The sequence below is a fragment of the Linepithema humile genome, chromosome 6 (assembly GCF_040581485.1).
Source record: "Linepithema humile isolate Giens D197 chromosome 6, Lhum_UNIL_v1.0, whole genome shotgun sequence".
In the NCBI taxonomy this organism is placed as follows: domain Eukaryota; kingdom Metazoa; phylum Arthropoda; class Insecta; order Hymenoptera; family Formicidae; genus Linepithema; species Linepithema humile.
This window is the reverse complement of record NC_090133.1, coordinates 5,286,096-5,311,913: the sequence shown is the minus strand read 5'-3', so window position 1 is coordinate 5,311,913 and position 25,818 is coordinate 5,286,096. Positions and strand designations below refer to the sequence as shown.

General features: G+C 36.1%; 1 protein-coding gene across 1 annotated transcript in view; it reads left to right on the top strand.

The window, feature by feature from the left end:
• The first annotated feature begins 382 nt into the window (after positions 1-382).
• The window catches only part of LOC105677033 (transcription factor SPT20 homolog), a 51,321-nt gene continuing 25,885 nt past the window's right edge, over positions 383-25,818 (top strand). The window contains exons 1-2 of the mRNA XM_012375335.2: positions 383-581; positions 10,668-10,789. The gene's annotated coding sequence lies outside the window, so the exon portion shown is untranslated. The remainder of the gene's footprint in view (positions 582-10,667; positions 10,790-25,818) is intronic.

Sequence of the window (25,818 nt, the reverse complement as noted above, 5' to 3'; positions counted from 1 at the left end):
CGCGTCATTATCAAATATTAAATCGTTCCGAAAGAATCTAACAGCAAGTATTTCATTACTATTATCGAGTCTCGCAAATTTTACTCTACAAAAACCAATAGTGTGTGTGAATCATATAGAAAATATCAAATTACATACATTATACATATGTATCACATATGTATGTATGATTAGTCGCAATGTATTGCATATGTTTTGCATTTTGAAACATAATGAATACGTGAGAGCACTTAACCTAACCTAACCTTCATTCAATTATGTCATAACTAAACTATTGTACGTCTGAATTAATATCGGTACATTATTAATAATTGATCATGTCGGAAATGTCGATCATGTCAGAAATCGCGTGATCTAGTTATATCTTTCATGTTCTTTGCGCTATTTTTACTCGTCGAAAATAAATCGTACGTATCGGGAGTGTGAAATGCGTGATTGTAAGTGATCACTTCTTACGCGTGTAAATTGTTGAGTTGCGTTGCGAATATTGATTTAGTGTTTCCAAGAAGATTCTCGCTTTTTGGAATCATCCCAACAAATAATACATCGCATGAATCACCGAAAGATCTTTGCATGTTAAGGTAAGTGTTATATTAATTAAAATATTTAATAATTATACCATAAATCATAAAGTTCTGCAATGAACTTTTCGATACATTTGTTGATATGCAAAACTGTTATGTTGAGGATATTTATGTTTGCACCCTGCGAAATTCAAAACAAACTAACATATTACGGCTAAATTTAACTGTGATTCGTTGTAATTCGATACGCAGAAACTATGTGATTTAAAAAAAAGAATTTAAATATCGATTATAATAGTGATAACTTTTGATATCATGCCAAAATAGAATTTTTTTACATTTTTCTTTAAAAAGCTGACCAAAACATTGATTATTCCAAACATATTTGAATATTTATTCTTTTCAAATAAATCTCATGTTATTAACTCACTATTTTTTAAACAAAATTCTTTATACTTATTTTCATTATAATTGCACTATTCTCCATTTATCTTTATTATTGTTAGTATTATTTTATTTACATATGCTCCTTCTTAAATTTTATCGTTATTATTTTTTCGCCAACATGTACGCATTTTTTAACGGAATCTCTCAGACAGAAACGCCGACGCGCGTCTTCCTTCGATGTTGCTTTCACGAGCGTTTCTCTGATAAGAGAAACGCGAGGCGACACAATAAGACGGAAATCTGCTGGAAGGAAGACGCCGTGGACGGAAAGCAAGACGAGAGTTTATCTCAGAAATAAAACTACGAATAAATAAAACGGAGAAGGAATGCACGAATGTTCGTACATTAGCCTCCGCGAGAATGCATGCAAGGATGCATACTCTTGGATGCGTTCTTCGATCAAGCATATGTAGAAAGATCCGTAGATAGAGACATAGGAGATACAGAAAGTATATTGATACACTTTCTCTACTAATATCGATATTTTTCTTCTAGTGGCGATACTTTAGTAAATTCAATACTTTTATTTCCATCTTTTTTATTACCTGCTATTTTCTAAACAAAAGATTTTTCTATAATCCTTTAATTAAAAGTGCACGTAACTCTCTCAATTATTAATATTGAAATACAACAATTATAAATTATTATTTTTCGATTCGATATAATGCAAGAAACAAAAATTGCCATCTTTTAGTACTAAATAAATACAAAAAAATGAAAGATATTTGCAAAAAGCATAAACAGCATAAAATATTTTTCTTTTACAAAAACACTTTTTAGCGTACACATTCACAAAATATTTTATACATTATATTATACATATTTAAATACGAAATATACTCACAAAAATATAATTTTTATTAAGGTAAAAATTCTTCATTCTTTTTTGTACTCAATATTTTTTTTTGCAGAAAAAATAGTTAACGTTCAAAATTATTTCAAATAATAAATTAAAATTGAAATTTTATTATAAATACCAATGTTTTTTTTTATGTTTATGCTAAAGAAAAATTCTCAAATTTTTTAAAATTATTATTTGAAAAGTATAGTCCACACATACACTAAATCTAAAGTAACCTATATACACATTCCTTTAACATACTTCATTTTTGCTACATAAATACAATATCAATTCTGTCAATGCTGCTAATAAGTAAAATGTCTGTATTCTTTTCCGAGTATTATATATTTCGTCGAGCATTTTCAATTCAGTTGCAAAGCTTCTCGGTACGTGCAAAGGCCGACGGTAACAACGTTGCTATTTTATTTAAGTACGAAAAGATGAAATATTTAAATATTTGGCTGGAAACAAAGCGATACCGTCTATTCCTGATTTATGAGTTTACGTGAGCAGCGATCGGCTGGCCATTTTGAAAGATTTAAGGTTTACATATACATGCACTCTTGTGTGTTAGAACATAGTAAATGAAAAAATATCGTAAGATACAAAGTTTTGTAAACATTTTAAAATTAGTAAAAAAACTATACCAATATATATTTGAAAAAAAAAAATTTATATAAAATGCAAAAATGTGCTCTGTTAAAAAAATAGTGACAAAGAGAGAAAATAATTTTGCCTAATTTTTTACTTTAAAATGATAAATATCTATGTCTATGCGGGCCACTTTAACTTATTTAATAGCAACAAATTTAATTATCAGTTAATTATTATTATATATTTTTCCTAATGGCCAAGAGATTTATCTTGAAAACCAGAAAAGTCTATTTCTATTTATCTTTAATTTCATTTCTCATTTTTCGCGATTTCCGCTTTTTGCTCCGATTTCCGGCTTATCCTCGAGACAGGCTGCGTGTTTCTGGAATAGTGTAGAAAATGGAGACAGAACTAGTTTTGCGTCGGGACAAATTAAATTTCAGCGAGCCGACGCGCGGATACACGTGTGAGCGCAAGCGAGTAAACTCGATCGCGCGTGAACGAGCGACGAAACATAAAACACGCACGTGCGTACTCGCGTATGCACGCATTCGCGTATCCACATCATCCCGGATGCACCAGCGTGCATTATACGCGACGTGTTAGGGGATTTCGTAATTCTCGCGAGAGAAAGAGAGAAGGCGGGGGGAATCCGAGGAGATTCCGACGGACGGAGGCACGAAGGATTTCACGTTGTTCTAAAAATCTCCGAGCATTCGTGAGACTGCAACCCGGAGCCGCGCTGGGATGCATGCGAGGTGCAAATATTGCATTGTCTCATATTGACAAATATAAAGTTAATATTCTCATAACGAAAATGTGATACATGGCATACACCAAACGTTAAAAATTAAAAAACGTTTTATAAATTAAATATCGAAGATACAATTAGAAATAATAACATTTCACGGTTTTCAAATTTAACATGATTTTTATATTGATATAAATTTAATTTAAATTTTAATTACGATGGTACCTAATAATAAAAATTATAAAACCGTGATAGATTTTTCTTTTAATAACTTTTTAAAAAATTTCTTTATCTAATTTCAAACGTGTTTTTTTTTTTTAGTAAAAGCTTAATTTATTTGATTGTACTTTATACATGAAGTTCACTTCACACAACATACCATAGCTACACGTTACAGCAACACATTACGACACGAGATGCCCTGGCACATTTTAGTGAGTACTATATTTGAGAGCCATGTAACAGGAGGAAGTGTTACTGGCATCTGCAAACTATTCTTCACAATGGGCAATAAAGGCCCACAATGATCTTCTCGCAATGAAAATAAATCGTCAAGTAGACATAAACTGCAGTTTACAATGGAACTGAAAATGTTAACTACTAAGCCTCAAATCAAAGTTCTGCTGATGCGAAGTCCATTTTAAATTAACAGAAGATATATTATAGCACGTTTAATTTTCTCCGATTAGTGCGAGGACAATTTTATCAAAATTATTGATATTATCAAAAATTAATTTCAATGAATTTTTACCGAAAAAATTCTCCTTTTATGAGTAATAATTTTCCACAATTTGTGGAATGTACGTATTTTACATATTTTTGCTTTTTTTTACCGTCGGTTATTAAACTTTTAGAAATATTGAAACTTAGGATTATTCGGGAGTTTGCAATCGGGAAGCATTTCACTGTCGATAAATAACGTAACTAAGAGCAATGACAACAGGGCAGCAATGATATACAACAGTTAAACATACAATTGTCTGTAAATAAATACTGTTATCGATTAACCCTGCGCTTTGGCACAATTTGGCACGTGTGTGGCAGCATCGATCATCGAAAATTTACGATGGAGCTAGACGAGACACGATATTTATTTATGTGATCCAATGAACGATGATATTTTTTAATTCCATCACAATGTATTGTTTTTGACACTGAACGTACCTGTTGATTAGATAAAAATATCCCGCCTTGTAATCTGTGTGAACCTTTAATTTTTAACTCGCGAAGAAAAATAGGAATAACGCCAGTTAGATATGCGAGCCGCGCATTAATTAACAAAAATATAAATTCCCTCTGCGTTCGGCGAGTTATTAAATTTCACTGTAAATTTAAAGTATTTCGCTTCTCGCAAAATAAACGCGGGTAAAAGTTTTTTTTACGAGATAATAATAACGAAAAAGCGATAGGATGGAAACTGTTCTGGAAAATCGCGGACTTTTTATGCAATATTTTAATTGTCGCGGGATTTTAAATATTTGCGGATAGTTTATTAATAATACAATTGATAACAATTCTATAAAATATTTCGTTTGAAAAATTATTCAATTACGGTTTTATTTCCCGTAAAAGGTATTTTACATTAATTTTATGAAATCCTTCGTGAAACAATTAAATTTTAAAACATAATTGGTTTTTGTAATTATACACACACGCACTCACACATTTATATATATATATATATATATGTATATATTAGCTGCCTTAGAGTCAGAGTATGTATGTTAAATTCCATGAATATAATTTGAAGATATTTGCGATCGCTCGACTATTTTTGTTAAGTCTAATTTCTTTAAAATCAAAGTAAGTTTTAAAAAGTAGAACTCCTTTATTAGCAGCTAAGGACTTAAAACTGTTTGCCATTGGATAAGAATTAGAGTATAGAGTCTTGTGATAATAATAACTCAATTTTCGAAAAAACATAGTGTGGTTTAACATATACAGTATACAGTATAACAGTATACTTCTGAGGTGCTAATATATATATAAAAAATTCTTTAATGCCAATTATGTAATATTTCTATACAAAGCACATGAGTTTTTATAAAAAGAACATGATAAAACATAAATGAAGCATACATAGAAAAAGGCGATGGATAAAAAAACGAAAGAACAAAGTATAATAAAAGTAGGAAAATTGAAAAACGTAAATTAAATTAGAAAATTTAGAAGAATTTTCTTATAACTTCCGCGAGGAATGGGGTATTTAAATAATGTAATAAAGATCCAATGATCGGCTTCGCACGGTGTTGTGTTACTTTTACGGCGTCCATTGAGCGCGCCGCGACGCGCGCGTAAAGCGCGTCGTTTGCATAAGTCGGCATCGCTTTTCCGCTCAACACAGTTTCACGCAACAACGAGCAATGCGTCGCGGCGCGGCACGGCGCGGCGCGGTGTAGCGCACCGCGCGACGCCGCCTCGCGCGGAAAAAAGAGGAGCGCATTCCCACGTGAAATTGCATCGTGCGCGCCGTGTACGCGGCCGGGTTTATTAGCGTCGCATTATTTATTATCCGCGTCGCGACGCCCTAGTTGCGATAATCGAGCCGACGCTTGCTGCTGCGCTCGCTTTACCACGTTCGAAATTTCTCTGAAAAATTTCGAAATTATCGCGCGCTAGGATAATTACGCGCGGAATGTCACATTGGTAATGGATATCCTTTCGAGACAAAAAATATTGGCGGTCGTATTAACAGAAATAGCGAATTTATGACCGAAAACGTTAATTGTGATGAAATCGTATTACGCTAAAAATTATAAGGAAATCCTTGAATTAAATTTTCAAAGCGTAATTAAAAGAACATTATTTCACGCGCTAAACATCTGCATTAATATCTGAAGCAGACTACTTGCGCTACTTTTTTCTTTGGCGACGGTCTTCCTCGTTAATTGCATGTACCCACAATACATGCGTTTGTTAGAGATATACTGAATAACTAGAATTAACTAGAATTAACCAACACGTACATATTGCACTCACCGTTCAAATGTCCTTCGACCCGTTTCCTTCCTCCTTTCTCTCCCACCCCCCTCTCTCTATCTCTCTCTCTCTCCCTGTCTCTTACTCTCTCGCTGAGGAATTCTCAAAGGACCCTTTAGGGTATTCCCTCACTTACGCAATGCAGAGTTATCTCTCGAAGTACCAAGCACTCCCGAGTGATAACTTCTGCTGCGGCTAACACACACGGTAAAACAAATCATTATATATTGGATTCGATAATCAATGTCTATATTGAACTCGTCAACACAATTGCCTTTTTCAACTCTGTATTAATTGTTGTTTTAATTGCTTTTCGGCAAATAATAAAGCTCTTGAAATATTCTTTTATCACACATTGCATGGTAAATACCAAGTATATAACTTCAAGCTTTGCGAAAAGATCTGTGAGTTATTACTGCAAACAAGTAGTTTCAACAGAGGATACAACATGGCAGTTGGGTCTGCTTGGTTATATAGATGTTCTACTTGCGGTTAACCCATCACTCGTCGTGAATGAGGGAACCCCCAAGGTTCCTCGATGTTTTATGACTGATCCACCACTTATGATTCAGTGTGGGCCTTAATTACATATCTGTCAAAATACAACGGAGAATAGCGTGACTTGTACAGGGTGTTCAGTAAATCGTGGCTGCAGGGAAATAATTCCCGCGGTGAAGAAACAAATAAATAAAACTAAACTTTTTTTATTTGTATAGCTAGCAAGAAAAATAGTTTTGAATACGGAAGCAGTGTAGAGTAGTTTTTGTAAAACGATTCGATCGGCTTTTATGGATAGTTTTGATAAAAAAAAAGTTTGTCCATTAACTGACCTCGGCGAATATTTTTGTTAAAAAATAACTAAAATTTTAGGATTTTGTTTTATTTGCAGTTTTTAACTTCTGCAAATGCGCAAAACAAACGAGTAAAAACTATATTATTGGCGCTAGTCTTAGTTTTTATATTAAAATACTAATATATTTTTCAAAAAAAAATATTGTGCGGTTATTATTGTTGATATTATTTTTAAAGTTGACTGTAGCTCTGCAATGGAACATATGTTTTTTTAAACGCGGGAATACAGAGTAGATCCGGAGTATCGAAAACCACTGTTAACTCAATTTGGCAAAAAATGTGACTGATGTCTCTTTCAAAACAAACGATTCAATTGTTTATACAAATCACGTGGAGGATGCAGTCCGAATGCAGCATGATAGATACCAAACTGGATCCGGCACCGAAAAACAAGCGACTTTTGTTGCTGCCGGCGCTATTGATGTTTGGTATATCGCATGCATTGCTCGTTTTTCATTAAGCACCCTCCTTCCCCCGAGAGATACCTCAAAGAATGGTTAATCTGCGATAACAAAGAAACTTCACAAAATTCCACTCTTTTATGTTTTTTTTTTTTTTTTTTTTTTTTTTTTTTTTTGTTATAACAATTATATTCTAATATAGAAATTACACAATAGAAAAGAAAGAAGTGTGAAAAAGATATAGAGTTCTATACATCCTATTGGAAAAATATATCTGCACGGAGAAAATTTTATATAAAAAATTACTATGTACGGCAATAGCCGCGGACTACAAAGGAATTATAAAATTCTTTTATTATGTTTCTCACATACTTAATGATCATAGTATTTAAACTTATAATTCCTCTTATGATCCTCGGCTACTGCCGTATCATAATAAGGTTTGATATAAAATTTTCTTCGTATGTCAATGTAAAAATATAAGATGACAATAATTTCAGATAAAACGCGCTATAATAGTAAAGAGCATTTTTCACTAGACAAACTCAATGGTGCAGCTTAACAGACATTTTTACTCTGGCAAACCCTGCATATATATAATAAAGTTAACACAATATGATATAAGTTAAGTATGATATAATTAATTAAAAAGTACATTCTATTTAACACCGCGAACAACCTAGGCGATTTAAACAATTTTATGAAATGAAATAAAATTTCTTCTCTCCGTGAACAATTATGACAATTAAATAGCACGCGAGTGATAAAATGCAGAAATATATATACCGGTGGGGAGTTGTAAAACCAGAGCTCGTCGCCGTCGGCACGTACATCTCGGTTTTCATCATTTACGTTATCGCGACGTTCCTTTATAGCTCCATGAACAAGCGTGCGCCGCCCCATGATGGAGTATCGGATTTGTGTCTTACGTCGAGTAATCGCCGCGCGTATATAACCGCGTAATGCGCCAGCACGATGCCGCACTTTGTTCGTATCGATGCGTGTATATGTTTGCGACATAAATATTTCAGCTGTCGTTTCGCCCCTAGGTCCACTTATAGGAGGTATCGGAAAGTAATATCGTTTTCCCTCGCGTCCTAACTTCAACTGTTGTTTATCGTGCACTTAACGCCTCCAAAAATTAACTGAATGCAACTTTACAGGAATCAGACGTGTGTTATCCCTAGATCGATAATTATAATCTTCATTCCGTATTATCGCGATAAACTTTCTCTATGTGGATGTGGCATTACTAATCCAGAAATCAAATTAATCAAAGTAACATTTGCTTGCGTTATCGAGATGTCAGTATTAAGTTATACTGACGAATTGTACTAACGAATCAAAGCTTAGATATTTAATTAAAAAACAATTTATTTAATTTTAAAAAGAACTTTAATTATCAAGATGATTATATGTGGAATCTTCATATTAGAAATTAGAAAGAAAGAAAAATAAAACTGTCAGTACTCATTAAGGAAAAGAAGCATATCTGAACACTGAGGTATTTTTCACTCGAATAAAATTTCTAGCGCACGTTCTTTATGTTTCTCCAGAGAGCATATACATCATTCTTAGAGTGAGAACAAAAAACGAAACCCTTCTATCGCGCGTGCGTGTTACATGACATTTAAATCTGCTGAAATCTGCCCCAGTGTCCAGACGTGCTGCTTTCACTCCTATTTATCGCCTGACTCATAATCCCTGGCCAATAATTCCTCCAAATTTCCGACAAAATTACGACTTCCTTTCCTAACAAAATCACCCCTTCGCTCTCATAGGAGAGGAAAAGGGGGGGGGGTGCCTTCATTAACTTCTTTGGGGTAATCCATAGATTACGGACGCGCCTTATCCAGGTGAAACGTATGGACTGTTCGCGTGCGCCAGTACCTGAAGGGTGAAGTTGCCTGGGGGGGGAGTGGATGGGTGGGACGTCTCGGTATCGGAGGGTGGATCTATAGATCCGCCGCGTGGCGGCTGTCCCCCATGAATCACGGGGGCTATCTGCTGGAATACCAGCTGTATTTACAACAGCACGCCAGCGGCGGCCGGCCGCCTATATCTTTCTAATCAACTGTTTGTCTAATGTCTATGTAAATACGGTATGTTAATTATCCCGATGCGATGCTAACGTGCCACGCGGCTATTAATCTCGTCCTGTACGCGTTTCTTCCTCGCTGTTGTTGCACTTCCTGTCGGCGTGGACGTTCCAATTTCATGGTCGAAGCAATAAAGAGAATCAGATAGTTAAGTAAAAATAAAATTTTATTACACTTTGTTGAGAATACAATACGGTGAATGGCATTGTATAATCATTCCTTAAATATTTGTGATTAATATGCTAATTATATATGTTATAATAAATGTCAATTCTCTATTTGAAATACTAATAATATTCGACAATTATAAGTTACATATAAATTTTGGTCGAGAATGAAATCTCATTGAACTAATTAAAATCTCATTAAACATTTTAAACGTTTATTTTCAGACAGAGTAAATACACAAGATAAATTCATAATAGCTATTTTTTGTTTATCAAATGCAGAGTGTTCTGATTTTGAAAGTTTTGGTAACTGTTAATTTCATTAATGTATATAATTAAATCGTACATTTAATCAACGGGCGCATGAAATTTATTATTTTGTACGTCTCTTCTCTTCATTCATTACTTATAATTAGTTATCTGGTAACATTTGATAATATCGATAAGTGTTTTAATTCCATGTTGCAGCTGTCATATGATAACCATTTAGGCATGTATCGGTATCAGATTATGGTATCAAGCAACGTATATTTCGATCCCGCCGAACGCGACGGAATTTAACAATTGAATCGCGTTAGAATCGACGACGTGAATTGATCCCACTAGTAATTACGATCGTTTTGTAATTATATTATGATTGCATTTTGATCACACTGTGATTGCATTTCGGTTATATTGCAACATTGTTATAATTATACTGTAATATTTAAATGATATTCGTAATAGTTGTATAAGCATTCAAACATATTGTAGAGGGAAACGAAGATTGTGTTATAATTGTATCCCACTGTTTGGAAGAAATTATATAGTGAGTGTCCAGTAAATCAATTATCAATTCACCATTAATCAATTCGTTTCGATTTTCTACATACGTTTGCTGATCAGTTAAACGTATCGTGACAATTCAATTATTGATTAATGCATAATTATTTAGTAAATACATTAAGCGCCGTCTAATTAATAAGTATCTGGAGATTAACTAATGATGTATTTGGTAATTTTTGTGTGACAGGTCGGTGAGAACGGCGATCCCCGGTCGGCAACGTTTCCCGAGCAGCGAAAAAACCCTTGCCCCGCGCCCGCAACACCGAAAATGAGTAATTCCCAGGATTAATTACTGCCCGAAGTTTGAACGTGAGTCTCTTTACTGCATATTAGAAGAGGGGTTAGCGAAAGGGTGGAAGGGAGGGACGAGGGGGGGTGAAAGGTGGCACGAGCTGGCACGGTCTGAGTGCTTCTTTTTCGAGGGTGGAATGCGGTATTAGCGCTGTTTCGCCAAGGCAGCCTTCAATTTAACCCTCCTCCGTTTAAAGCGTAGGGAAGGGCGGCAGGTGGGTTACGCGCGGGCGGTTACGGCAAAGCGGAAGTACCAACCGACGCGAAACACAGAGGAAAAAATGGTTACAAAACGTAAACGAGCTTGTTGTTCCGATACTGTTACATTATGCGTCTCGTTATTGTTAAATTAAGAGGGAACGGAGGAGAAAATGTTGCATGAAGAGAATGTTTTCCGTTGCTTTATCGAGCGACATGTTTATTACGTTTGATCTCGAACTAAGTTTCTATTTATTAAATTTTTTAATCATTTTGAAGAGTTTAAATTATATTATTACAATAACGTATAAAGAAATATACGATCTCTCAGTTTGTAGAATTAATCATTTCAAAATTAGACTTTTTCTCTACAACGAAATGGTTTATTAAAAGAAATTTTTTTATCGCTGCTCATTACTAACGTTTTAAACAACGTTTTGAATAGTATTCAGAATCCAAGGAAGCTTAAAAGAACAAAGAATTCAATAGATGAAAGAGAATCTAGCTTTTCAAGATGTAAAGAACCCGGAGATGTGTGAAAATTCTAAGAATCTAGCAAACTATATAGCGAATTATATTCTGCGAAAATCTAACAACATATAAAGATCTAAAGGAACTCTAAGAACCTCTTCTCACCGCCACGGCCACTTGAACCTTAGGTGTCTATTAAGCACTGAAGTGCTTAACACTTCAATCTCAGCGAGCTTGCGGCCTATAAAAGCTTATTAAGGCAGTACGATAGTAAGTTTAGTTACGTATAAAGTGTTTCACATTGCCTATATCTTTTTCCATTCATAAATTCTTAGATAATTTTTTTTTCAAAATGATTGTTAAACAATTAATAGATTTTGGATTATAAAAAATTGACGATATATAGAATTCTCGGCAAATCTTTTCAATCATTTTAAATAATTTACAATTATTTAAAAGGTCTTTCACCGGTTTGGAGCCAGTTTTTTGTTAGTCATTTTTTTGTTTGGGCAAGCTTTTTTACAACTTTTTATTATTGGATATTGAGAATTTTTATAATTAAGCTTTTTAAATTAAAATTCTCCTAACTCTCTATTGTACCATGTTGCCTCCAGATAACAAAACGAACAAATATAATGAAACGTACTTTATAAACGTTATCTGACATTCTAGACATTCTTTCCATGATATGTAAAAATACGAATGTAATATTTCTACAGAAGAAGCGCACATGTTCCGTTTTGGATAAAAATTTGCAAATATTCGTGATGCCGCTCGATTCTCGACGAGAGAAAAAATTGAAATAGTTTATTTAATATTAAACGAAAATCAAAGATTGTATATTTTATTTACAATTCTAAAATTCAATTAGTCAAAACGTTTTACTTCTTACTGCTTATATAATATTCACATATTTATTATTAGCTTTATCTTCACAAATTATACTTCATTTGTTGAAAAAGTAAAATTTAGAAAAACATTTTCGCTTTACAACATCCCTAATATATTTAAAAATATATTTGAAGTATGTTAAAATTATCTAATTAACATATTGAATGCTACGAAAATTTTCATAATCTGGCCTTGGTATCACGCGATCACATTTTTATTCCCGATTTTTTAACTCTTTCGCTATTATCTCAAGATATCTAAAAAAAATATAGTATTATAAAAGAAAAAGAAACATTCATAAATTGCAATTATGTTTAATTACATATATAGGAAAACTATATCTAGATTTGCCAAATTTTCATAGAATGTTCACAGGAATTATACTACCATCTGTGTACGTATACGGGTAACCGCGATACTGATGTTTATCGATCCCACATACATACGGGTTAACAACGAGAGAGTTGGTCTTAATAAAACAATCTTAATAAATGCATACATATTCGTGTAGAACTACAAATAATTATTAATCAAGGACTAATTTTATGTTATTTTATGCCATGTATAATAATACTCTATAGAAACCGTATGGTATACACGTAAGTTAATATACTCACGAGTTAATATACACACAAGTTAATATACACATAATCAGATATTAGGAAATACGCGTGTATACTAAATCATACACATGGCATGTTGAGCCTATACAGCTGCGTATTGAATTTCATAAACAGAATTCAACGGGCTAAACATTCAAGTGCATATTCTAGTGCTCTTTACGGGCGCGTAGGATAAGAGTGAAAAGATGCGAAATTTTCGTCTCTAGTTTAATAATTTGCAGCCGGATGAAAAGCGAAGCGGACCAATGGATAATAATTTCGCGTTTGTCTCCAACTCAAGATATTATTTTTCACGCCACGACTCAATGTCGCGCAAAACGGCGGTGCGGCGCGTGCGAACTTTCGCGGGGCGCGTAAGCAGTTTTTCGAAATACATTCGTACTTGCTGGCGACGGTAAAACGCTGAGCGAAGATACGTCCACGCTTTATTATTCGTGCTCTGAAACTAAATTCGCGAAACGAGGATTTACTACGCCATTTCGTCGCGCACACGAAAACGTCGTATAAAAAGTTAGGCGCCGAAATACACACCGGTGAAATTCTCCGCGCGCGATACGTTGAGCGTCACGATCCTCATTCTTCTTCATGTGAATGGCGAAAAGCGCCAATTACCATTGTGCGTTATAATGAAAATTCTTACGCGAATTTCTAACTGCGATATAGTGCAAGAGTAAATCATTTCTCGTCATGTTTTAATAATGACAGCGAAAAATTTTTTTTCAATTTCATAAAACATAGTAGGTGTTTACTGGTATTTTCATAAAAATTATATTTTTTCATTTTTCTCAGAATACCCTTTTTAAAACTCGCCACCCTGCATACACAATTTTTGTCTGCATTATGTAAAAAATTAAAAAAAGAGCTTGAAATCAAGAACATTTTCCAGTTTCATATCCCGTATATTCATATCTCATTTTATACTGACATCTATTTTTCTCATGTTAATCTGATTCTTCCTAAGTATGGAATTTATATTACGAGCTGTTTCTGGAACTTATTCGACTTTAAAATCATACCAATGTACGAATTCTCCAATTTTACAACTATACGATGCAAATATTTCACGGACATAGTTATGAAATATATCATTTTAAAAAAGTCTATCACAGTGAAAGGTTATATCGCTGTAATGATCGATTGTCAGAAACCATTTGTTTTATAAAAGCTTTCGATAAAACTGAAACTTTTATTTCAACAAATTTTTTGCCATTTGCGTACACATTATTTGTATCAAAGTTATTGGTTAAATTTTAAAAATAGTGTAAATGATTTATTTTTGTTCTACTAATACATTTATAGAATAATCTAACTTTATCTTCGCGCATAATTCTAATTAGAGTTCAATATATACTTGTACATATCCCGTATATCCTCAAAATTTCTAATCGAAATAGGTTTCATCGATCGCACGAAATTACCGAAATATACACAATCGCAGACACTTCATTCACTTATCCTTAAATCTTTAAGCTCGCAAATAAGAATCGAGAAGATCGGAAATATCGAGGCAGGATAGCTCTAGGAACCGACAAACCAGGATCTTTTCAATTCGCGGTATAAATCAGTACGGATCCTTCCCGTGCTCTGATCATCGTGAGAAATGTCGTCCTGGTCATGAAAAAAAAAATAGGGGAAAAAAACAGCGGAAAAAGGAGAGCAGGAAGGGACTCGAATCGGAGACTTCCGGCACGCGTCGGTCAGCGACATTGTTGGCGAATGATCGACGATCGCGAGCAGATAGAGGGAACGTAAGAAAGAATGGACTTCGAATTTTTTCGCGTCGCCCGGCCGCTGACAAATGATGCGCGAATCTGAAAACGCGATGGTGTCGCGACGCCATGCGTCATCGGCTGAGCAACAAGGTGTGCGGGTGCACCACCTCCCCCCCCCCCCTCCCTCGGGATATGCTTTATAGCGCGATTTATCATATTCCACGCGCAGAATCCACCGACCCCGCGATTTCGCGACATAGAATTCACTCCGTACACTTCTACCGTATCCCACCCTTCGATCGTGACAAAGAAATCGAAATCTTTGGCCGATATCGTCGGAAATCAATGCACCAGAATCTCAAAAAAGTCAGTGAGCAATTTTTGATATCATTGAAACGAATATGTTTAAAAATGTTTTTGCTGGCAAGATTCTAAGATTCTTAGATTGAAAAGAAGAAAATAAGAAGAAAATCCGAAGCCACTTTTTACCAACGAATTTTCTCATCAATTTGAAGCCAATTTTCTTCCTCAGAAAATATTTAATATCTCAAGTGACAAACAATTGCATTTTGAAAAGATTTGACTTCTTCATTTTATCGTCAGAAGCGATAACAATATCTAATTACTTACGATGTATAAATAGACTTGATATCGTTAATTGTACATGATTTATTCGTTTTATTTGATTACTAAAATAGAGGAATGTGTCAAATTTTCCAATGCGAAAGCCAAGAAAATACTATTAACAATTAACCACGAATTTTTATCGAGAGCGTTACCGTTTATTCAACGTTTTTCGCCTCGCGATCTCTCCATATAATATTACACGAAGCGATGAAACCGGCCTTTTTTCAACCTTCTTCACTCTCGTCCCCGGAGAGCCCTCGTCTCCGAATTACCTTTATTCTCTCTCTTTAGCGCCGTCGGAGTCAGAATTTGGGTTTTGTCGTCGTCAGCCCTCAGCGCGGACCAGCGAGGAAGCGTATTTGCATAGTTATCTCGAGCGCGCAGAATCTGCGAGCGAACGAGCGAGCGGTCTCTCTGTTTTCGCAGGAAGATGATAATTTTTCCCCCGCGCCATTCACACACGCGTGTATGCACGTACTTTGGCGCATCGATACCCACCCGGTCCCGTCGTTTTGTATCCCGTTTTAAGAGCGACGCGCTTGAGTTTAATCGCCGCCGGCCGTCTTTTTCCGCTTATGAGACTGTTCTCTTGCGCGATCGCCGCGCTCGACTGAAACATCCATAGTTCGTAGACATACATATATTATTCGCGGCAAAAAAGCTTCACATACAGTTAAAAATGAGCCGAATTGAATACAAAATTTAACACAAGTCATACTTCCATTAATCGCTTCATCCATTTTTGCATATTACATTGTGGAACACTAAATACAATGTGTGTTATTAAAATATTAAAAAGGAATACGTGTAACAGTGTTGGTTGTAGATATTCCAATGTGAATTATGTGGAAAATGTTTTGATAGTTTTGATAGAATTGGATTATTAAAAATATAACGCTACAGCAAAACATATGTGAATTATTCAGCGAAAAAATTTTATTTTTATTGAAAATTTTGCTTACTTTTATTTTATGACTTGATTTTATTGCCAAATGTACTGCTCACTGAACGGCCGTCGCAGCAAATAAATTAAACAACGTCTTCAGACTTTGAATTCAAAATATCACCGAGGCTGAAAAAGATCCTAAATTAAATTAAAATTGGATTCCGCGATCCAAATAGATTCCGGATCCTAGATTGTCCGGAAATTCTAGAAATTCTTAAAGTCTGGACCTTGAGAGGTCTCATAAATTTGCATCACAGGGTACACGGAATATTCGCGAGGGATAGGGAAGTCTAAATCCTCGATCTACGAGCCGGGTAGAAATCTTGGATCCCAATGAAAGCCAAGAATCTGATGTTGTCTCGCGAGATATCGGAGCGCCGTCGATCCGAAGCGAAAGGAAAGAATAGCGAAGGAAACAATAGAAATCACGCATCACGTGATTTCGCAGCGGAGTATCTGGCAAGCGCAGCCACTTTAAATGCAGATGCATCCTGCACGCGGATCGGAGACACCCTCCTCCCGCCCGCCGCCGCGCCCGTGCAGTCACTAAACCGTCTCTGTAACCTCCGATCACCCAAGTTTATGGTTCTCCGATGCTCTTCTTCTAAGTACCAATAACTGTCCGACTGTCTCAGGCATCGAAATACGCTTTGCGTGTAACACGTGTGTGCGTGCACCTATAAAACTGTATCGACACCCCGCACCGTGCCATAATCGATATCTCGACATCAACTATCCATTTCCGCGCCCATCTCCATTTCCCACGGCGTCTCAATCTTCTTTCTTAATTTTTCTTATTTTTGCACCGCGCTTCCGCGTTTCCAGTATTACAATTTTCACGTTTTTCAAAATTCTCCATACTTTACGCTGTGCTTATCTCCCTAATGTATGGTAGATAAGCACATATCACTTCATACAACATTTCATTCTATCCGGTTCTTTTCCTCGTCGAAACTTTTCAGTTTTCATATTTGCCTTTCTCTAAAAGTTTCCAACTTTCACACTTTCTCCATTTTTCGCTCCTTTTTAAATTAGTCAATTTTCCACACAAACTGGAAATTTTCCGCGTCTCCTAAGGTCTAAAATTTCAGAAACATTTCTCTATTCCTTCAATGTTTCTCATTTCCACTATCTCCCGTGTCTTTTCAAAATTCTTTTGATCCTCTCTATTTTCCATGTCATTGATCCACGATCTTTCATGCGCCCGATCTGCCGGCAGGAAAGTTTCCACGGGAATTAGCAATTATTTAACTCCGTCGGAATACTCGATTGCCAGTGAACCGAGAAAGAATATCCTCCTCGCCAGTGTAAATGCGAGACGAGATGCAGCCGACGTTGCACTTCTTGCACTCCGTTGCAACCGCACCGGCGAATGACAGCTTTTAAGCTTCCTCCGATTTCTCCGCCTGTCGTCGCCGGAATTCGATTCCTTCTCAAACGAGTCCGAAATCGACGTAGCTCTTCATTAAAAAGACAAAAACCGAGTATCGGAAAGAAAAGCAATTGACTTCTTCTAAAAGAGAAAAACTCCTAATGTCGTGTAATTAGATACTGCTGAATGAAAAAAAAAGAATCAAACGACAAACGGTTAAATAAGAATGAAAAGCACGAGAGTAAATTGATTTAATCTTACAAGACCATTCAAGAAATTGACTATAAATCGTATTAAAATCTAATTTTAAATTCGCAAACTTTCTCTCCTAAAAATAATCATTACTTATTCCAATAAATTAATTGTCATACAAAAATATCAATCAGATGTAAAACTACGACAAATGTTGCTAAATGAAAAGATACCTGTTATAATATATGACATATGTTACGTACAAAGTAATCGCTTAAAATAAAATTCCGCAATCTCTGGCAAAAGTTTGATCACATGCCAATTTTTTTGTCACGACTCTTTCTCTTATTTTTAAGATGAAATATCTTAATAATTAGATCTTGAGTTAAAAGTTGAAACTTTTCAGAAATTCTCGGGACATCTCATGAATTTCTGACAAATTCTCGATCATGTAAGAATGCTATCTTTCAGCATCTCCGCGCGGAGATCGGATACGCTAATAAAGCGCATCAGTTCTCTGCATCGTGGCTTTGTTCTTCCACAGAGTGGTGCACAGAATGGTGGGAGGAATGGGGTGTGATGATACGGCGGGAGTTTGAGAAGGTGGAAGAAAGTCCGTGAGGGGTGGTGAAAAAAAAAGCGAGAGAGGGAGCGGTTTATGTCTGACATGGTAATTTTTATTTCCCGGGGCAAAAAGGCGCGCTTTCATGCGGTCGGAGCTTTCATCCCGTTCTCGGATGATAAAGGAACAGAAAGCGAGAACAGAAAATATGGGGGGAGAGAGAAAGAGATACGAAGGTGTGCAAAAACGTTAAAATTATGGACCCGGTTTTCCAAGGAACCGTACGTGGAAATGCAAACAATAGGGACGCTCGTCCTTACGTCGAGGCGCCGACTTACGCGCCGGTTGTGGATTTTATTAATATTTTATTAAAAATATTCCATTGTGCTCGATACAACGAAGTTACAATTCATAAATTTGCAGACGCCGAGGATACTTTAACTTAATAATTGGAATTTAATATGAAGAGAAATATCATTTCTATGAATCTACGAATATCTTGCTTCTTAAAAATTTCTCTTTTTGAAGATCCTTGGAAATCTTTAAATGCTTATAAAAAATAGATTAAATTTACCTAGATTTTTTTTTTAATGGCAATAAAAGTAACAAATTAACCTTAAAATTATGCTATTTTTGTGATTAATAATGAAATTTTAATAACAGTTGAATTATGATTGCGCGTTAATTGTGGAAATAGTAATTGTAAAATTAGGTCACCGTCGCTTGTAAGTTAAAAATGCAATAACTATTTAAATACATTTAATCTAAATATTTGAAAGTTTGAAAGTTTACAGATCTCTCTGCAAATGCTTTACTCTTTTAGCAAAAATATTTAAATATTTAAATTACTGCACCCGTGATTCTAGATCTCAAAGCTTACTTATTTACTTGTTAAATATTTAACTAAAGCCGTCGCGAATCTGTAGAATTAAGAGTGTCTAGATTTTCAAAGGTTGAGATTTTTAAATTAATAAATATTTAAATCTATATCTATAGACTCGAAGGCACAAGAATGAGTTTGCGGGATCGACGTTTCATCGGTGCCTTCTCTTAAACCTTTAAACCCTTAGACTCGCTTGAACATTTACAACTGCAAATGTATCAAACTTACCTACGATATATATTGCCAGCGCGTAAAAGCGAAGTGGATAAAAGGGCACTCTTTGCTGTGATTCATTCCGGAATAATTCCGTGTTACACAGCTTTAGATCCTTAAATACCTGAAGCTTTGGATCCGTCCGCATCTTTACAATCCCGGACTCTCGTGTCCCGCGGGCCAGGATCGTAAAATCCTTAAATCTTTGGATCCTTTTGAACTCAATCGTACAGGCTGGCAGCTGCGAGCGTATTTTTGTGACGCATTTTGGCACGTAAACGCGAGAGCGGCGAAAGGGGCGGCTTTTGTGGCGACTCGCTCGCGGATAAATCCGCGCGCCACATCTTTCACGCGCAGCTTGTGAGCGGAATTGTCGAACTCTCGGCTCGCGACTGCAAAAAGCGATACGTTTGGATCGAGATGATCCATTGTATCGGGCGCGACGCGTAAATTTCATTTTACAACGGATAACGAATTTTCATTGTCGCCATTTCGCTTCCCATCCTTTCTCGCCAGATGCGTATATTATCGACGTTTGAAACGGCGCCTTTATGTATTCGCCTAAATAATATAAATCGCCGCGATTATTTCCAAAAACTGCATTAAACAATTACCAACGCGTAAATATATTGCATTAATTAACGCGCACGCGCGTTTGATTTTTTATGCGTTATCCCGCTACATCATACCGTTACGTCGTGTAATTTTTATGTCGCATTTATATATTATCTGATACATACATAAAATATCCATTTAAAAAGTAGAATTTATGCCTTCTCTAAATCCTTTGTTTAATTAATCGGATATTAAAATTTTCAGTGAAATATTTTCAATGTGCTAACAGAAATATTGATAATTAATAAAAAAATAATGTGATTTTCCATCTCTTGTTTTACATTGCATTGTTATGTATTTTGCTGTGTTTTGCTTCTTCTCCGATTTTTGGACATTCCTCTTCGCTCATCAGCCTTGATATGTTTATTTTAGAGTTTGCTGCGCTCTATATTGTTCCATTCTATTCTACTTTGCTTTATTTTTACGCTGCTATATTTCACTTTATTTCGCTTTAGATCGCTTTAATTTTTTTCGCATTATTTCAGTGCGCTTTATCTTCTTCCTTTCTTTTCTTCCGCTTTTCTTTAGTTTCTTAATTTTCTTTCTGGTTTCCTCCGCCGTTTATTACTCTATATTGCTTTATTTTACTTCACTCTATTTTTACACCGCTACATTCTGGTTTACTTTACATCGCTCTGTTTCTTTTAATCTTCTTCGCGTTATTTCGCTTCGCTTTATACCGCGCCTCACTTTCCTCATTCTCCTTGGTCCAGTTTCCGCTTTGGCCTTCTTCCTCTCTTCGCGGAATATTGCGCTCCTCTGTTCCTTGCCCAACTTGCTTCGTTGCGCTTTGCGCTATTCTACTTCCCCCTGTTCCGCTTTGCTCCGTCTCGCGTGAACCCGAGGCTTTGGAGAAATCCGAGCCGGATTGACGGCGCTATGTAATTTACTTGCTGTGCAGGAACGGAACGGAGGAGCGCCGGCCGCCCCTCTGATTTTACGCAATGCATTTTAATCGCGGATTTAACGTTGCGGCGCCGTCGGCTCGTTTCAAAGATCAACCTCGAAAATCGACCCGGCTGAAGTCGCGCGGAGGGAAGAAACGGAGCCCTACGGTGACTTCACAATGACGCCCATCCCGCTCTCCACGACTTTATCTCCTCGTTTCCCTTTCGCCGATTCTCTACGTTTCCGTAATCCTCCCACAACGCACTTCAATCTTTCGCGTCTCCCTTACTCTCCCTCCCTCCCTCCCTCCCTCCTTCTTCTTTCTCTTCACAACCCTTTTTCTCATTTCTCACAAATTCCCCGCTTCTCTCCACGCGCACGCGGGCGTACTTTCTTCAAAACCCTCAGAATTCTCCCGTGTTTTGTTCCAATATCTCGCATTACAGTTCGAAATCTTGCCAATTCTCGATACTTTCTTCGGTGAGAAGCTAAACACGACGCTTCCGTCGAACAAGTGGCACGATCTTCACCCTCTGTAATTCGAGACTTCACAGGGGAGGCTCCTATTCTCTTCCCTTCTTGCGCCAACTTGTTCCTACCATCCGCTCCCCCTCCCCCCCCCCCCTACGCCCGACTCCCTCGCGATCTCCATTCGCGCCTCATAATTAAAGTCTGGAGACACCGAGTATTTTCTATTAACATTCCTGGCTAACCCAGCGTGTTCAAAATGACCGCAGCTATAGCGGAATGTTGCGCAGCCGACCGGCTGTATCCGGGATGCACTTCTGCGCAGCTGGAATGTAGCTGCTTTTGCCGCCATTCGGACTATGTTGCCAGCAATTTGTCCTCTCCGCAGAAATTTGTCGTTTCAGTTCATATTTAATATCACACACACAAATGTAGCACTCTGCGTGTAAAACTCTCAAATATCTCTGAGAGTGTAGTGGCCTTTGCATTTACATAGTTTTACTCCTTTCTAGAGGTTTCTCTTATTCCTTTTACTAAAAAAAAAAAAAGAACTTGTGTCTAATGTTACATTAGAGAGAAGAAGCCAAAATGTGTAGCCGGAATGCATGGCATGTAACGTGTTCTTCTCAGAAATTATATATAATTTTATAAATATATATACGTAATATTATTTTTAATCATTTTTTAAAGAACTATACTTTTTTTATTTATTTTTTGAACTATTCAAACGAATGGACAACGTTTGCTTGTCCCAAATTATAGAGCGTTTATATAAAAATCCACAAAAAAATCAATCATCACGAAATCGAGAATTTGTGGTCCCTATTCACAACATTCTGATAAAATTCTATACGCGTGATTAACCAATCGCATTGGGATACGCATTGAAACTATGTATTGATATTCGACAGAGATGCTTTTGGAACTTTGTTAACATGTTCTGAATATGAACCTATATTGATGTATTTCCATGAAAAAAAAAAAAAAGTATAAGATGAATCATTCGCTCATTTCACATTCATTGCATTTCCTTTCATCTACATTTTGATTCATAAATTTTGAGTCGAATTGAACGAAATATATATATACTAAAAGATTTAATGTCGAGAGAGAGAGAGAGAGAGAGAGAGAGAGAGAGAATTAAAACAGTATGAATGTAATGTCTAATTAAAAATATTTCTAACAAAAATATCGGCAATAAACTCGTCAAATTAATTAAATTCGCGATAAAAATATATATTTTTAATTTTATACATTTGATTTTCCGCGCTGTGCGGGAGAGAAAGCATCGATAGTAATATTTCATCGCCTTCGATTTTCAGCACAAGCGATTATTATCACTGATTTTACCGAAAATCCGGTTTTGCGTGAACGAAGCTTTTGGTTAACATCGACCTCACGATCGATTGTTTTTCTTCGCCTCCTGAAAAACTATTTTCGCAGATAGATATTGTTGCTTTGGCAACCACCAGCATTCGCAAAACTCTGTGTAAACAATCACGATTGTTTAACGATTTCTCATGAGAACCACTTATCCTCGTTTCATAAATACGCTTCTAATAAACTGTGCGAAATATTTCCGCCACCTTGACGCAAACGGCCGTGCAAGGTGAGTCTGAAATAGGTAGTACGATATAATCTCCGACTCTGAGTAATACGTCTCTCTCGAGCCTTTTAATTTAAAAATATACATTAACATCAGTTCTTCTAAGAATTTCGAGTATTTGTTGTTGTTAATTCAAAAAATGGTTAAAAATATCCATTATTTATAAAAAAAAATCTAAACGAAGGAATTGTATATGTTGCATATGTATTAAAAACTTACAATTGAATCAGAACTCGAGATTGCCTGCAATTTATCAAAATTTTATCAACGCTTTCACAAAATGTAATTTTATTTTTGTAATTCATTAAAGTTCTCTCAGGTTTGGTGTGGGTTGTTAAATGTAATGGCAGCAATAATAACGAAAACATCGTTATCGAAATTATTATTCAAACGATCTGGCTGGAGTATCCGATTTTTGCCGGATAAATCATGCGAAGTTGATGCGATCGTAATGCGATATTAATTAATAATTCGGCGGAAAGAGGGCACATTCGCGGCGAGGAGGTTCGGCTTGATTAGTATACGGGACGCGTGCTAATTTAAATATCATTTGCACGGAGCTCAAGTGCCAGCAGTCATTAGCGTGGAAAGAATTTAATTACGATTGTTCGTAATCAGTACACGCCGCGGCGCTGATTTCAAGTTAATCCCCGCGCACGCTTTCAGAGCTCGTCCGGGCGGATGAACGGGTCCTTATTCGGGAGCGACGGCACGTCCCGATAAGCAGAAATTGATAACGAATTTTCCGGCGTTTTAGCGCAACGAGCATGCCCGTCGTCTAGTCTGCGACAGACAGAGCAAACGACAAACGTAATTGTCGGCAGTTTAGCGTCAAGTTTTGAGCCGCGCCGAGCTGAGCCGAGCCGAGATTTTGCGAGTAAAGCGCGTAAGCTCGCGAGCAATCGTGTAGACTGATATTCGCAGCTGCGATGCGAAAGAGAATTAAGTTGTGAAGTTCACCCAGCAGTAATCTAACTCGTTGCTTGAAACAAGCGACAACGAGAACGCCGTGTATATTCGAGGATATAACGCGGCACGTGTAATAAATTACACGATTAAAGTTCGCGAATCCATGCGTTTGGATTTCGCGCATTCGAATTTGTAGATTTGCGTGAATCTCAACGAATACGTCATTTTTCTTTGTTTCTCTTTGACATGACATTTCCTTCGATTGTTTGGCGTCGTAATTTTTAGAATGGCTAAATATCCATGAATATTTCGTTATTCGGATATTTATTTTATTAGTTTGGTACCTTGGAATATTTACAACTGTGGATATTTGAATATTTATGTTATTACTATGTAAAACTATGTTGCGCGAAACAAGTGACAATACGAGGCGGTTTATATTCGAGAATGTAACGTGGAACGTGTAATAAATTACGCGATAAAGGTTCATGTATCCGTAAATGCATTTGGATTTTATGCGCTTAAACTTGGATTGGTCGTGGATTAACAAAAATATTTCAATATTTTTTCAGTTCTTTTACGTACTTAAATTTTAGGACAGTAGGTGCTCGTAAAATATGAAAGTTCTTTATTTAACACACAGATAATACAACACCCCTATCTAAATATTTCAAAATTATATATCCAGCTAGATATTTATAAATTATTTACCCAATTTTCATGAAATTATCAGATTTTTTCCTTTTAAAATTTTAATATATAACATATTAATATATTTTATTGCATACAAATTTTCTTTTGTATTAATTATACTTTTGCTTTTAATAGAAAAATTTTCGAGATATGCAATAATAATGAAGAACAAATTCTCAATTTTTGTTCGTGATAATTTGTTTCATTTTCAACGTCTATATTTTATTCTAAACATAAATATCATTAAAAACTGTTAATACTCACCGAAATTACTGGAGAGCAGAAAGAGAACAATTCTGTCAGATATCAAAATAGATCCATCTACTCCGTCCCCCGAGTCGCTGGATTGAATTCACCGATTCCACAAAAATCTCGGTCTGCAGATCGATCAACTTCAAGATCTTATTATTAGTCTTTGACAATTCCACTTATGTCGCTCTTACTATGTTCAATACTATTCAAACAGAACTCTTCGAAGTCATGGTTCGTGGAGTTTGGATAACCAGAAGTCTTTTAAATGTCAGACCTTTCCACTTTAAGATTCTCGTGGCGTCCGGACAAAAATATCCTCCAGCAAGGATTTGAGCGGGATCCTAAAGAAACACTCGTCAGGTCTAAGAATTCGCGGTGGAGATTCCTCAGAAAGTTCTTGGTAATAGGTCGATGGATCGTGGAGCGCGCGAGACACTACGCTCTTTAGTTCTTTATTGACGTCACTTTTAATCAATTTTATATCGATCGAACAATCTTCTCTCGGATTCTATAAAAATATCGAGAAATGAGATTGAAAATGAGTCTTCTTACGGATGGTAGAAGACACCTTCAATGTACCCTCAAAAGTCCTGGCACTCCGGCCACGTGACTAAAAATCTACGCGACGTAAAAGCTGTTCGGTGCTGAGAAACGTCCTGAAACCGAGATGCTGCAAATTCTCGCTCAATTTTCGCCAATTACTGAAGAATAATGCAAGATACCTGAAGATTCTTAAAAACTCCTCGGAGTGTTACGTGATTCTCGATAACGTCCGAAACACTTTTCGACTGCTCTTTCGACACGTCTCAAAATTTCACAGAATCTACTTCCTTAAAAAGCTGCTTTCATCTCTTTTGTAAATCAGTTCGCCATTCCGTAAACTTGTTCAAAAATCTGCGAGCTTCCTTAAGTTTCCTTTAAACTTC